A 6,000-nucleotide genomic window follows, 5' to 3' on the forward strand; every position below is an offset into this window, starting at 1 on the left:
TCAGTTGCATTAATTAATCGTTATTTGTGGAACTATTTAACCAAACATATCAAAAATATGTATATTCACGTTATAAATATTGACATTAATTCTATGGCGGCAGAAAGCTTTGACTATAAAGTTACTTTGTAAATCAAACACGTGTAGCAGTGGATATATATCCAATATTTCTAAATAATTTATTACATTCGACAAAATCCTTTACGATCACATCCACAAATAATCCGTTCAGTTACTTCGAATAAAATAAATAACAGAAACTTACAGACTTGCCGTGGAGCTGAACCATTTTTAATCGTGTGCGATCGTGCTGGTAATCGTCTCAGATTCCGATGATTTGTGCCGAAACAATACATGAAGTTCGGAGGATTAATGCAAAACATAAATATTAGAAGAACCTGAGTTTCTAGATTACCAATATTGAGGGTCTTGCATATTTTACGAATTAGCTTAATGCATGAATAACTGTTTAGTAAAACTTCAAAGTTTATGAAGCAATATATATCCATGATATATTATTACATGATATATTATGTATATGAATTTAATGAAACACTTACAGATCTATGAATTTAATGGAACACTTACAGATCTGAGAATCACTTGTGCTTCATAAATAAACTGTGAATAGTGTGACAGATTTGACTTACGTGTAGGAGCAGAATTCTAACGAACCATTGTTGCTCAATGGTGAGAACACGTACAAGGTTTATTCTAGCAGTCCCACGGATGGCGCCAAATGATCAAGCATATTTCCACCTAATGCTAGAGATACGCTTGAGTGCAATAGATGAGGGTTTGTTATGTACAGCGGCTTTAACCTCCGGTCCGGTTACCATGATAACCCTAGCCGAGATGATGATTTCGGGAGGGTGGTTATGGCTGTTTGGCCACCATCGAGGCGTGTCGATTGGCGGCTAGGGAAAAACCCTACACGGTGGTGTAGGTAAAACCCTAGAGGGAGAAGGAGCGTTTGAGCTTCCAAGATGTGTGTGTGTGTTTAGGGTAGAAGTCATGCCCTTTATTTATAGAGGCAATATTAGGGTTTCTAGGGAAAAGGCTAATGGGCCGCTAACGGACCAGACTTAAAGACAAGACCAATTATTAGCCCGATGCGCTATGCGTATCATTATTAACTTTTGGCGTTGTCTTGGTTGAATTCCGGAATTCAAGGGATTTAAAAAGAAAATCTTGGAAATCTATAAGATCTGGTTCTTTAGGATTTAAGGAAATTAAAATCTCTTTAATTAAATGCGATAATCTGTTTCGATTTCAACGTCTGATACTCCCACTATAAATGAACCTCTTTCGTTCCATTATTTCCCACAACTCTCAACTTTTATACTTCAGTTCATATTTCCAAAACATTTGCCAAATTATCAGAAGTCACTGGAAAAGATGAAATTATAAAGAAAATATCTTCTTGATTTTGTTTAGAGATTTAGTAGAATGTAAGAGTCGTGTAATATAGCACATGATGACGTTATGATCTGTGAATCATCACGTTCCATTTAGAAACTAAGCATGACTTACTGTAATATAATCACGTTGATCAAGTGTCATTATATTATACTAACTCATGCATCAATTTCCAACACTACTTCAAAAACATTCATAGTTTAAACTCGAAAGTCTACAGAATATAGAAACTAACAGTTTCTTATATGATGTAACACTGATAGCGTGAAGAGATAAATGATTTCAGATAAGATTAGTTATGAAAATATCTTCAGAAATATTGAGGATATTTATAATGAAAGATACAATGATATCTTAGAATTTCTAATATCGAAGGATGATGAAGAAGATATTTATAAATGATGATAAATAAAATTGCGATAATTAAATTGCGATAAATAAACTGCGACAAATAAAATGTAATCAGTTAGCTAGGAACAGTTAGCTGGAAACAGTTAGCGTGGATTCTTAACAAAATTTCTCATAGTTAATTTGTTTGTTTCTAACAAATTTTGTTTTTGTCCAATGTTTTCTTCATTATGCCACTTGTTGGATTCTGATAGATCAAAATCCAATATGAAATTGAATGAAAATGGTTATTATGTGGTGAACGGATACGTATATCGGTGGTTGTAAATAGGATAGTAAATGACTGTTGAATTAGATTCGAAGAATGTACAGTATAACTTATTAATGTAAAATCTTAATATTCCGCGGGTATTACCTACCCGTTAAAATATTTTCACTATTAACAGTTTGTACCAAAAGAACTTTTAATTACAATCTTTATGAAAATATATGTATATATATATATATTCTTCAAATGTAATCATGGATTTAATGAGTTAATATGATATTAAACTCATTTGATTTACCGTTAGAACAAGAATATATAATCTCTAAAACATTAGAGATTACATACTCACCATGTAGAACGAAGGTAAATGATGTAGAAAGACATGTAGTATGATGATTATACTCAAGGTACAGAATGAGATGTTGAGGCATGGATTGTTGATGGTACTGGTGCTGTTATTGGTGGTACTGTTGGTGCCGGTGTTGTTGCTGAAGCTGGTAAATTTTGCACCATATTCTCCAAAAATCATTACTCAGGCGCGAATCTCGTTGACTTCTTCGATTACTCCGGGATGATTGTCGGTAAGAACGAGCGAATGAATAAGGTTTATAATCTGAGATATTATGTAATCATGACAAGATATTTGGGAAATGAGGGTGAAAATGATATTTCGGACTGGTTCACCGGTAAGTGCTTCAGGTTCTTCGCCAAAAGGTGAATTTGGTTGATGAAAATGATCATCTTATTTTTGTCTCCAATGATTAAGTCGACTACGAACTCAGCCCCAATTCATCCAGAATTGATGATGGCTGATTGACCGATCCATTCCGGTTGCACTGCTTTTGGAGCTCGAGTTGGAAATCCATATAGGAATAGCTGTCGGAATTCGAGGAATTTGAACTAGTTTCGAGTTCCATCTTGCACGGTTAGATAAAGGGTTTTCGATATTGAAATGATTTTTGGATATTAGATGATATTCTAATTACATAGAATACTTATGTATAGAAAAGAAGATCCCGTAGATTATGGAGGAATTTTCGGAAGCTATCAGGCAAAGTTTACAGTAACAGATACGCTAAGATATGAATTTTGTCTATACACTATTCATGCAATCAATGCAGTAAGATGTGTCTAGACTAAGAATAATAAGCACGTAATTTCCGGCAAGAAATGATAAGCAAAAATTTTTGACATGCAGCTAAGGTCGAAGTCCAGACTCACTAATGCATCCTAACAACTATCAGTTAGACACACTAATGCAAGACCTGGTTCGCTAAGACCACCGCTCTGATACCAACTGAAATGCCCCGTTCATATTGATTATAAACGATTCACAATAGTTGATTACATCGCGAGGTACTTGACCTCTATATGATACATTTTACAAACATTACATTCGTTTTTAAAAGACAAACTTTCTTTTCATCGAAAGTTGATAGTATGCATACCATTTCATAATACATCCAACTCTAATTGACTTAATAATAATCTTGATGAACTCGACAACTCGAATGCAACGTCTTTTCAAATATATCATGAATGACTCCAAGTAATGTCTCTAATATGAGCAAATGCACAGCGGAAGATTTCTTTCATACCTGGGAATAAACATGCTTTCAAGTGTCAACCAAAAGGTTGGTGAGTTCATTAGTTTATCATAAACAATAAAATTCATCATTTTAATAGACCACAAGATACCCATAATTAGAAAATAATCTGTGCAGGTCTATTCCTGCTGTAAAATCATTCATATGAAGAACTCCGGAACCTTTCAAACAACTCACCAACGGTAGCTAATGCGTAGTGCAATGACAAAATCATCTCACCGTGGTAGTTAATACAATATAATTCTTACAACGGGGGCTAATGCGTACGCAATGCAAAATCATCCCTCTGAGGGTAGCTGAAACGGGGGCTAATGCGTACGCAATGCAAAATCATCCCTCCGTTACCAACTACAAAGTCGACTATAATACAATACAATACATCGGGGGCTAGTGCGTGCGTACAATGCAAAATCATCCCGCCGATGGTAGTTAAAACGGGAGCTAATGCGTACGCAATGCAAAATCATCTCTCCGTTAACTACTAAATCGAACCTCTGAATCCAAATAATTCTATCATAGAATATAGTTTTGAATATTTGTGTCTATTTCTTCAATCATTTATAAAAGCAGTTCATGTATTCTCAGTTCAAAAAATATATCTCAAAAGCATTTAATAAAACACTTTATAAAAACAGCGCATGTATTCTCAGTCCCAAAAATGTAAAGAGTAAAAGGGAATCAAATGAACTCACAATACTGTATTTTGTAGTAAAAATACATATGACGGCATTGAACAACTGAACAACACAGGGTTGGCCTTGGATTCACGAACCTATATCATTTGTGTACTTATTAATATACTTAATTGTAATCGAACATGTTTATATATATTATTAGTAGTTCACTTGTTATATTATATATTATCTAGATAAATTTATTATATTATATTTAATTTATATATCTTATATATCTATTATTTATCATTCATCATAACAAACATTTATATCAAGATTTATGTACGATAAAATATATGTTTATATATTAGTTTATATATTTTACATATGACTTATTTATAACCATTTTAATAATAAAGATATAATGATATGTATTATTAATTAATGATAAGAATGATAATATTAATGATAGTAATAATAATAACAATAGTAGTGTTAATTTTAATAATAATAAAGATAATAACTTTACTAATTTTGATAAAAAATGATAGTTTTACTAAAAATATAATAACTTTGAAAATTTTTAATTATAATGATACTTCATTTTAACCATAAAATGATGATATTAATAATAATAACATTGTTAATACTAATAAGTTTTATCATAAATTTCGAGTTGAACTTCAAACCTTATAACTACAGTTTCTATAACTTAATTTCATAATCATATTCATAATTGTACAGTTATTCATATAATGTATAACCAGTTTCCAAGTTTTTCCTTAACAGATTTTATTGCTAATCTCATTATATAGTTGTTTTTAATATGTTCGTAACCATAATAATTAATAATAACAATAGTAATACAAAAATACAAATACTAATAATAATGAAGTTAATAATGTTTATGCTAATAATATTAATAATGATAATAATTTAGACTAGATTAATGATAATAATGATAATAATAATAATAATAATAACCATTTTGATACTTATAATAATATTTATGATATTAATAATAACAATAATGATAATAAGTCATAATAATAACAATAATGATAGTGATCATAATAATAAATGGTAAGTAATTATAACACTAATAAATACAATAATAATAATAATAATAATAATAATAATAATAATAATAATAATAATAATAATAATAATAATAATAATAATAATAATAATAATAATAATAATAATAATAATAATAATAAAAATAATAATAATAATAATAATAGAAAAGATGAGACTACCTCAAAAAAATAAGCTGTCTAAAAAGAAAATTGTGACAACCCGGAAATTTCCAACCAAATTTAAACTTTAATCTTTATATGTTTCCGACACGATAAGCAATATTTGTTAAGTTAAATTGCAAGAATTTTAAACTATGTTCATACATTCATTCAACCTCGACCATGTTCCAACGATTCACGAACCATTAAACGAATATGATTATATATGTATATGTGTATATATATTATAACTTGAAACGTAAATAAAATATTAGATTAAATACTTTATATGATTGTATATGTTTCAAAATATTTATCAATGGAATTAGAAGATAAGATCAAATGATTGAATTATCAGATATATTGAATTATGATTACAAGTCTCTGTTGAAAGGCCCACGTTGATTTGAGAAATCTTTCCGTTTTAACAATATTCGGAAAATGGTAAAGTGATTTATAAATAAGAACAAATTGTCAATCATTGAGAACTAGACAAAGGATAGTGG

Source organism: Rutidosis leptorrhynchoides, chromosome 4, assembly GCF_046630445.1.
Source record: "Rutidosis leptorrhynchoides isolate AG116_Rl617_1_P2 chromosome 4, CSIRO_AGI_Rlap_v1, whole genome shotgun sequence".
NCBI classification, from domain to species: Eukaryota; Viridiplantae; Streptophyta; class Magnoliopsida; order Asterales; family Asteraceae; genus Rutidosis; species Rutidosis leptorrhynchoides.